The sequence below is a fragment of the Palaemon carinicauda genome, unplaced genomic scaffold (genome assembly GCF_036898095.1).
Source record: "Palaemon carinicauda isolate YSFRI2023 unplaced genomic scaffold, ASM3689809v2 scaffold136, whole genome shotgun sequence".
Classification (NCBI taxonomy): domain Eukaryota; kingdom Metazoa; phylum Arthropoda; class Malacostraca; order Decapoda; family Palaemonidae; genus Palaemon; species Palaemon carinicauda.
In genome coordinates this window covers 167,010-177,971 of record NW_027168882.1, presented here as the reverse complement: position 1 = coordinate 177,971, position 10,962 = coordinate 167,010, and positions in this window count along the sequence as shown.

Sequence of the window (10,962 nt, the reverse complement as noted above, 5' to 3'; positions counted from 1 at the left end):
GTTTTTTTTTTCTTTTTTTTTTAAACAGATAATTACGTAAGAAAAATCATATTTCGTTAGATTTCTCGTTATTTTATTATTCTGTTGATGATAGCTTCATGAATCTGTCTTTTCTGATCACCACCACCCTACACAAACCCCAGGTGAGAATTGGCCTTTGGGGTGGGTGAAGCCCAGGTGAGAATCTGTCTTTAGGGGTGTGTGGCAATGTAAACTACCCTAATGTCTATTATAATAACAGCTAATCCCAACATAACAAGATAACTAATAAAGAAATTCTTTACTTTTGCTAAATTAACGTGGTAATACCACTGGTGTAGTAGGTATGGGCTGACAGGGGGTTGGAGTTTTTATCTGTTCCCCCTAGGCCTCCAAAGCAGGGGAAAAAAATATTAATTTTTCCTTTCCTCACTGGGCTATTTTCCCTGTTGGGGTCCCTGGGCTTATAGCATTCTACTTTTCCAACTAGAGTTGTAGCTCAGCAAGTAATAATAATACCGTTTTCTCCCTAGCACCATTTTCTATATCTTTTAACGTGTTCCGATCCAAAGCAGCATGATGTGGTGTTACTCGAGGTATTTTTGCACGGGCTGGGCTCGGTTCGCACGCAGACAAGCACAATCTCTCAAATGCTTTCTTCTGGCAAGCCATACGCAGATGCGCATCGCATGCCAGCTGCGTCTGTCACTATTTCTGGGACCATAATAGGTTCAAGCATTATAAAACTGACTTGAGATGTCATATAGTCTTGCCTTATTAGTCGGAGTCTCATATTTCCGGGTGAAGGGTTACGAAATTTGGCGTTATGAGTTAACATATTTATGACATTTAAATATCTTTTGGAAGAACACTTGCTACTGTACCTAAAATCGTCAAAGTTTGGAAATTGTTACGGAGGAGTGTTGAACTAGGTTAGTTTACAACCCTCACAATTGTCAAACATGAGACTCATGACTGAAATAAAGATTTTTTTTAATTGAAGTGTACCCCCAGAGCACACTTTTTAATGAAGTTGATGAAAACCCAGTAAAACCTGTTGTTTAATATTTATCTAGAATCTGATTGGGAAATTTTAGGTGACGCTTAGTCAAATCCTCAGAGGTAGAGATGGGTAAAGTGCAACAAATGCATAAACAGGTCTTTGTCTTGAAACTGCCAATAGCCACTTATTATTATTATTATTATTATTATTATTATTATTATTACTTGCTAAACTACAACCCTAGTTGGAAAAGCACGATGCTATAAGCCCAAGTGCTCCAACATAGAAAAATAGTGCCATAGCCTCTGTACCATGGTCTTCCACAGTCCCGGGTTACAGTTCTCTTGCTTGAGGGTACACTCGGGCACACTATCTTGTTTCTCTAACTCTTGTTATTTTGAAGATTTTATAGTTTATATATGAAAGATTTATTTTGTTGTAATTGTCTTTAAACTTCTCTTGTAGTTTATTTCCTTATTTCTTTTCCTCACTGGTCTGTTTTCCCTGTTAGAGCCCTTGGGCTTATAGCATCCTGCTTTTCCAACTAAGGTTGTAGCTTAACAATTAATAATAATAATACGTAACGAGAGCTACTAATAGTGACATGTGAAATATAAAACAACAATTTGGAGGAAAGTTATTAAACTTACATTAATTTGAATATTTCTCATTATGGATTTGTGCAAAAAATGTGTTGCGAAGAATTGTCACGTTATTTACCCAAGAAAAACAAACTAGAACGTCGTTTGTGTGTGGAGGTAAACAAAATTTACAGTAATGAAGAAAATAAGTGTTCCTGATGTTAGATTTTAAACTGTTTCAAATTTTCATTTGTGAGCGAAGCAAGCCACTGCGAAGCAAAAGCCATATGAGGGGCGTGATGTAAATTATAGGCATTTGAGACCATAATAGTGACCCATGTGATAGGTGTGTGCAGCATAACCACGTACCACTTTGCAGAACAGAGGAGCAGTGATTTATGTTTATTTGCTAGTGAAACGAGTCACGGCATAGCCAAATATGGAGCTTTTGTAGTTAGTGGGAATGAGTTGGAAATTAATGTGGGTAAATATTTACTATAGCACAACACTTCTAATGAAGGAAATAGGAAGTGTTACTTTTGTATAGGTACTTTGAAGTGTTCCGATGTAAGTTGGGAGAAACTCCCCTCAAATGGTTTATGCTTGGACGTGGCTCCCCTCGCTTTCTAAGCGGAAAAGTAGTGAGAAATAGTTACCGGTACATAGAAAAAGGTACACAATTACAATCCAGGGAAATGCGTGGCATATATTGGTGCTAATGTAGCTTGTATCCTGCTAGGATATTCAGACTGTAGCTTGTATTTGACTAATGATTTAGGTAGGAAAAGGTGAAAAATATTAGTGTATACATTTATTTTATTTAAGGAGTATTTCTTTAGGTTGGAAGTGTACTTACTTTAGGGAAAACTTTTTCTAAGGAAATGTTTTCCCATCCGAAGTTATATAAATTTCAGGTCTCGAATATGAATCCATCGCTATTATGTTAGTTTGCAAGACATCCTGGTTCAAGGTACAGTACTTCAATCCCAAAAATGTCTATTTTCAACTTTGGTTTAGAGCTTGGTACTGAACGGTACGCGCCTTTATACTGTATATCGACGGACAGGGACTCGTGGATAGAACACTGTCTAACCTAAGCTTCCGCACCTAACCTAACCTACAAGGAGTGTCCTTACCTAAAGGGGAGCTAAGACTGCCTCATTCTTAGCGATAGGATTGAAAATAGGCTACTGAAAACTTACTATATCGTAAGAAATGATTTTGATGTGCATTGGTTTATCATTTATTATTATTATTATTATTATTATTACTACTTGCTAAGCTACAACCCTAATTGGAAAAGCAGGATGCAACAAGCCCAAGGCCTCCATAAGTTTTTATATGAAAGATTTATTTTATTGTTACTGTTTTCAAAATATTTTAATTGTTCATCACTTCCCTCGTAGTCTATTCCTGTTGGAGCCCTTGGGCTTATAGCATTCTGCTTTTCCAACTAGGGTTGTAACTTAGCTAATAATAATGATAATAATAAACGTAGAATAGTGTGCGTGGGTGTATCCTCAAGCAAGAGATCTCTAATTTGACATTTTGAAGACTGATAGAGAGACTATGGCACTACCCAAGGTAAAGATTAAAGAACAATGGTTTGGTTTTGTGAGTGTCCTTCACCTAGAAGAGCTGCTTACCATCGCTAAAGAGTCTCTTGTACCCTTGCCCTTAAGAAGAAAGTAGCCACTGAACAATTACAGTACAGTAGTTAACCTCCTTGAGCAAAGAATAATTGTTTGGTAATTTCAGTGTTGTCAGGTGTATGAGGACAGAGGAGATTGTGGAAAGAATAAGCCAGACTGTTCGAAGTTTGTGTAGGCAGAGGAAAAATGCTTTGTAAGATTTGCATTTGCGTAGGAACAAATCACACATTTTTACAAGTAAACACAAGTCGTCTTATGTTACTCTTCGTGCCCCAACAACCCCACAAGTCTCGGATTTAAGGTCAAATTAGGAGCTCGGTGGCATGTCAGGTTGAGTTGGCTAACTACTGCCACCTCTCGATTAAAGGGATCACGTTTATATTGTTAAGAAAAATACATTTATCATTTGTTTTGGAATGTATTCAATGCATGAAGGTACACCATTCTGGTACCCTTGTTCGTTAGGCAGTAAAAGTTTTTGCACATAGAGAGTAACTGTTAGACTCTGGCACACTATTCTATCTTGGTTCTCTTCCTCATTGTTATTTTGAAGTTTTGTATAGTTTATATATGAAAGATTTATTTTAATGTTTGGTTCTTAAACTACTTCTGTAGTTTCTCCCTATTTTCCTTTTCTTCATATATACAGTACCTACTGTATATGCTGTATATGTATCTATAATTCTATTTTGTGTAAACACATACGCACACACACACACACATATATATATACTGTATATATATATATATATATATATATATATATATATATATATATATATATATTATTTATTTATTTATTTATTTATCATCGTAGTCTCCTACGCCTATTGATGCAGTCATCTCTATAATGAGCTTTTAAAACTATACTTCTCCACTCATCATCATCTTCTACTTCATGCTTCATAGTCCTCAGCCATGTAGGCCTGGGTCTTCCAAAACTTTTAGTGCTTTGTGGAGCCCAGTGGAAGGTGTGGTGAACTAATCTCTTGGAGTGCAAAGATCATGCCCAAACCATCTCCATCTACCCCTCACCATGATCTCATCCACATATGGCACTTGAGTAATCTCTCTTATAGTTTCAGTTTCTAATCCTGTCCTGCCATTTAACTAATAATATTCTTCAGAGGGCTTTGATGTAAAATCTACAAAATCTGTTAGATATTGTTTCATTGTTATACTACGACTCATGTCCATACAGTAACACCGATCTCGCTAAACTGATATATAACCTGATTTTTATATGTAATTTCAGGTGATGTGATTTCAAAATTTTACTTAACCTAGCCATTGTCTGATTTGCTATTTTCAATCTTTCTGATACAGTATGTATTTATCTTTTTCAGGTAATGAAGTGGACTTGTTTTGCCCAGCAAACCTCCATTTATATGTAAGTGTGATTTTAAAAATGCATTTGTTATATTTTTTTATTCTGTAGTTAGTATATTTAATGAACTTTTATCTTTAGTATTTGATAGATTTGATAATTATATCTTTAATTAATCTATCATCATCATCTATCCCTATTGACGCAAAGGGCCTCGGTTAGATTTCACCAGTTGTCTCTTATCTTGAGTTTTTAAATTGATTTTTCCCCATTCATCATCTCCTATTTCACGCATCATAGTCCTCAGCCATGTAGGCCTAGGTCTTCCAACTCTTCTAGCGCCTTGTGGAGCCCAGTTGAAAGTTTGGCGAACTATAGTCCATTTCTTTTATCGAGGCAGATTTGCACCGACTTGCAGCGGTGTTCTTTTAGCTCGGAAAAGTTTCCTGATCGCTGATTGGTTAGAATGATGTTGTCCAACCAATCAGTGATCAGGAAACTTTTCCGAGCTAAAAGGGCACCGCTGCGAGTTGGTGCAAATATGCCTCGCTAAAAGAAATGGACTATAGTTATTCTTAGGGTTGGACTGCTTTTCCTGTTGGATCCCTTCATCTTGTATCATTTTGTTTTTCCATTTAAGACTATAGCTTGGATAGTAATAATGTTATCTGATGATCCTGTGGGTATTGTTCACAACCCATTATTGTACTTTCATATATACGGAAGGTCCTCAACTTAATTTTCAGAGATATGAACACAAATCCAACTGAAATTAACAAAGATACAGAAATATTGTAATAAAACAATATATCTTTTGATACAGTAGGCAAAACAGCATTTGTAATAACTTTATATCTATTTCATGTGGAACCTGACTATTTGCTGACTTTTGTAGCTAGAAATCATATGCATGGGATTCAGATTTAACAAAATTGGGCTTAAAACAATTCAATTTGCTAACAGCCTCTTTGAACCAGTTAAGTTTATAAGTTGATGACCTTCCGTACATAAATGGTTTGGCCTTGAAAACAAGTTTGTAAGTTGATGACCTTCCGTACATAAATGGTTTGGCCTTGAAAACAAGTTTGTAAGTTGATGACCTTCCGTACATGAATGGTTTGGCCTTGAAAACAAGTTTGTAAGTTGATGACCTGCCGTACAGAAATGGTTTGGCCTTGAAAACAAGTTTGTAAGTTGATGACCTTCCGTACGTAAATGGTTTGGCCTTGAAAACAAGTTTGTAAGTTGATGACCTTCCGTACATAAACGGTTTGGCCTTGAAAACAAGTTTGTAAGTTGATGACCTTCCGTACATAAACGGTTTGGCCTTGAAAACAAGTTTGTAAGTTGATGACCTTCCGTACGTAAATGGTTTGGCCTTGAAAACAAGTTTGTAAGTTGATGACCTTCCGTACATAAACGGTTTGGCCTTGAAAACAAGTTTGTAAGTTGATGACCTTCCGTATATAAATGGTTTGGCCTTGAAAACAAGTTTGTAAGTTGATGACCATCCGTACGTAAAGGGTTTGGCCTTGAAAACAAGTTTGTAAGTGGATGACCTTCCGTACATAAAATGGTTTGGCCTTGGAAACAAGTTTGTAAGTGGATGACCTTCCGTACATGAATGGTTTGGCCTTGAAAACAAGTTTGTAAGTTGATGACCTTCCGTACATAAATGGTTTGGCTTTGAAAACAAGTTTTTAAGTTGATGACCTTCCGTGCATAAATGGTTTGGCCTTGAAAACAAGTTTGTAAGTTGATGACCTTCCGTATATAAATGGTTTGGCCTTGAAAACAAGTTTGTAAGTTGATGACCTTCCGTACGTAAATGGTTTGGCCTTGAAAACAAGTTTGTTGCTTATGCAGATGATACTCTTTACATCAATATTATTTGCTGGTTGTAAACCCTTAGTTACTGAATCCCTTGATAGACTCTTTAGCTATGGTGAGAAGCTCTTCTAGGAGGAGGACACTCCAAAATCAAACCATTGTTCTCTAGTCTTGGGTAGTGCCATAGCCTACGTACCATGGTCTTCACTGTCTTTGGGTAGAGATAGCTTGCTTGAGGGTACACTGGGGCACACTTCTATCTGGTTTCTCTTCCTCTTGTTATTTTGAATTCTTTATAGTTATGTATGATTTATTTTAATGATATTGTTGTGATTAATTTTTTCTTGTAGTTTATTTCCTAATTTCCTTTCCTCACTGGGCTATTTTCCCTGTTCCAGCTAATTTTGGTTCATAGTGCTAATTATTGGGATGAAGTAGAACCCTGACAAAACTTGAATGTATGATCGTGTTATTTTTATTATTACTTGCTAAGCTACAACCCTAGTTGGAAAAGACAGATATAATCCCAGGGGCTCCAACAGGGAAAATAGCAGAGTGGGTAAAGGAAACTAGGAAACATAGAATATTTTAAGAAGAGTAACATTAAAATAAATATCACCTATATAAACTATAAAAACTTAAACAAAACAAGAGGAAGAGAAATGAAATAGAACAGTGGGCCAGAATGTACCGACTAACCCAAGACAGTGGAAGATCATGGTACAGACGCTATGGCACTACGCAAGACTAGAGAACAATGGTTTGATTCTGGAGCGTCCTTCTCCTAGAAGAGCTGCTTACCAAAGTGTCTCTTCTATCCTTACCAAGAGGAAAGTGGCCACTGAACAATTACAGTGCAGTAAGTCCTTGGGTGAAGAAGAATTGTTTGGTAATCTGTATTGTCAGGTGTATGAGGACAGAGGAGAATATGTAAAGAATAGGCAAAGGGAAAATAAACCGTAACCAGAGAAAAGGATCCAATGTAGCACTGTCTGGCCAGTCAAAGGACCCCATAGCTCTCTAGAGGTAGTATCTGAAGAACAGTGCTCCTCAACATCCACATCTTTTTATGGACAAAATCTAGCGGTATAAGTCATTTTAAATCATCAGAGTTTTTATTGTAAATATACTTTTACAAATTATGTGATCTGTCGTCAAGTACCCAAAAAAATATTGGCCTTTTAAGAAAGTAAGATTTTTGGTGATCAATCTATTGTAAGGAAATGTTTTAATTATTTTGTTCCATCTATTTTTGAGTGTTGTTCTCCTGTCTGGTCTTTAGCTCCTGACTGATTTTAATTTGTTTGACAAAAACTTGGCAATCTTAATTTCCTTCTTCCTTATTTGGATAATAATCCGTTGTTGGTACGACCATGAAACAATATCCAATATCCATGTCGGCATGGATTCGCAAGGTCATCGACCTGGCAGTTAATCCTGACCCTTCTCCACCACGATGACCCAGAGCTCAGACATAAAGGGCATTGCAACGTCCCTGGTGTTAAAAAAGAACTACTCTGTGGCGCAGGTATTGCAAGCGGGCATGTGGAAGTGTTTTAGACCTTCACCACCCACTACCTGCAAGACGTAACCCACAGGATCATTGAAGCAATTTCCATTGGTCCTGTGGTGGTGGCGCAAGTGGTCTAAACACCTCAAGCTCCTTGGTGGAAAAGTAGCAGAGGGTTGAGGGCCGAGGTTACTCAGGTTAGTGTGGGGTGAATGAGTTAAAATGATTGGTTTCCTCTCCCTTGGGGAATCATCATCATGGTACTCGACACAGCTGACCTCACCTCTCTGCAGGTCAGATCCATTTTCCTTGTGTAATTTAATATAGAAATTATACTTGTTGCGTCCCCAATACCCCTAGCATGAAGAAATTGGATAAGGTCTAGTACTCCGATTCCTATGACTGAGAACCCATGCCTAGACCAGCCACACTGCTAGTGTCACAATCACACAGCTTGCGCAGGTCGCTAGTTAAAGGTGTCTGGTTTCAGTTCCAGTTCCATCAGAATAGATGCTCACCAGAACGTCAGCCGGGCAAGCCCAACCCCCCACTGTGGTGCCCTACCACAGCAGTAGCCTCCCCAGTAAACAGCTTAAACTCACGGCCCTGGGCGGGGATCGATCTCTTGCCACGCGAATGCGAGGCAAACACGTTACCACTGTACTAGCTAGTGTACAAAATTTTTTAGTGAGGCCCAGGGTTCCTACTGCTAACAATTTATATCATAATGAGAGAACCTCGGGTCAAATGCCAAGCCAGTTGGCACAGATTTCCTCCCTCCTACGAGGTAAGTCATCCCCTATAAATTGCGAGTGTTTGTATTGAGTGATGGAACAAATGACAATTATAGAAGTATTTATACAAATTGGCCTGCTAGCCCTCTCCCCCAAGAAAGTCCTGCCTGCATGCAAATTGGGTGATCAGCCCGTGTGTGTGTGAGTGAGCTGGGTAGCCGGCTACCCCTATCCCTCCCGCCAACTAGCGGTTGGGGTAGTTATCCCTCGATAAAATCTTATGGCTCGTCTTTCAGCCATGCCCAAAGTAATATCCCCTATAAATAACTCCAGGTTTGTTTCGTTAGGAAAAATGCAAATTACTTTCAAATGTCATATCACAAAACATTGCATACCTATACATCTGTATACTCTCTCTCTCTCTCTCTCTCTCTCTCTCTCTCTCTCTCTCTCTCTCTCTCTCTCTCTCTCTCTCTCTCTCTCTCATAAACCGTTATCTTGCAATGGCAGAGATAATTCGCCGTCATCGGATAGCTCATAGTTTTATAACTCTTGCAAATTGTTGAACAATTAATTTGAAATACACGTGCAACATTTGTCTTCTCTCCGCTATCTGGTTTCTTGGTAATGGCTACTTTCATTTCCACTGAAATGGCTCGCCATTTCTTCACACTTCTAGCACTATCGCCACTAATCTTGTGCTTTGTTGCAAAGCCGCAAGCAATCTGCTTATGAGCCATAGTTAACGTTATTGTAATTTACAGTACTGTACTATGGCAAAAATACAGCTTAGGTACAGTAATACGCACACACACCTACGAAAATCACAATGGCGACGGCTGGATTGGGACCCAGTCGAGAGTGTTGCAAATTACAAAATTATAACAAAACGGAGTTTGAACGTATTTTTTATTTGCGGTAGTTGTTCATAAATCTAAAAGTTTGCAACTCGGATGTTCATACCTTAAGGACTGTCTGTATTGTATGACAGCATGTCTGTACTGCATACTGTAATAGAAAAACTGATAAAGAACGTTTTTTACTGTACTGTTAGTGTTACTGTATTTTAGTTCATTACACTCATTCAGTGTTATGTATTTTCGTTTCAAGATTTTGACATTACCTGTCGAGCGTAAGTGGGTTTTTCATACTATGATGTTCTGGTCTTGAGATGGAGGATCGAGGTGGTTTTTTGGTGGCAAAAATTTTGACGCATATTCTCTGATTTTCCATTAATATGTCTTAAAGTACAATCATCAGCGCCTTGAATGGCATGCATTCTTACTCAAGGTATGCTTTCATTCCAGGAGTAAAGCATTTGTTGAACCACTGTGTGAAAAAAATAGCAGTGGTCCAGGAAGCGTTTCTTTTTTTTCTTCAAGAAGTGTTTTTTTTCTTTTTTTTTCTTAATTTTTTGTGACAAACGACACGACGTTATCATATGACCTGCAGCATTGCCAAAAGTCAGCAGATCATTCCATGTCTTGAACCTGGTTGCTTGTTTGTTGCATTTTTTTGCATAGTATTCGGCTTTTATTCCCACGCTGATACTATACAGTACAAACCCTCTTCTAAAACTTGTACGTTTTCGCCTTGGCTGAAACTCTGATGTCAAAATTTGTAATGGGGTATTGATAGTTGATGGTGGGCTGGGAGGAGGTACATTTAGCGTGGTTACCACTTCGTTGTGTTTGAAGGAAATCAAGGAAAAAGACAAAAAGGTTTTGTAGTTTTCTCAAAAACTAACCGAATGACGGTTTTAGTGTAACCTGTTATTGTAAAAGTTTTGTTCCTATATAAGAGGATTCCTATTGCTGTTAATTCACTTATGAGTATGGATTAGTGATGTCATCGTAACTGAGAAGTAGGGCATTGTTGCAGACCGTTGATAGAAGGAGAACTTACCTCTACTGCATCTTCTTTCCTTCCGACTGGCAGTGTGAAGAGACGAAGAAGAGCTTCCTCTTTCCCCCTAAGGACAAAGTTTTCCTATAAAACCTATCAACAGGAGTGACATATGTCTCCCCATGGGAGAGACAGTGTTGCCAAGGAGTTCCAGTGACTCCTTCATCAAAGGGATGGATAAGACAACCCCCGAGAGGTTACTAGATTGCAGCACTCGAAGGCGCGTCGCATAAACCGTTCAAGCATGCTCCTACAGGAATGTCGCCTTACTCGCCTGTTAGTGCGTGCTCTTACTGATGCTCGATGATCAGAAAGTGGAATGTAGTCGACAGTCTATCTCCTCATACGGAGTGAGTTGCTGCTCACCATAACTAAAGAGTCTCTTCTACCAAGAGGTCAGTCTCTATGATATGGTTCTATCCCTTGCCTCTGCCATTCATG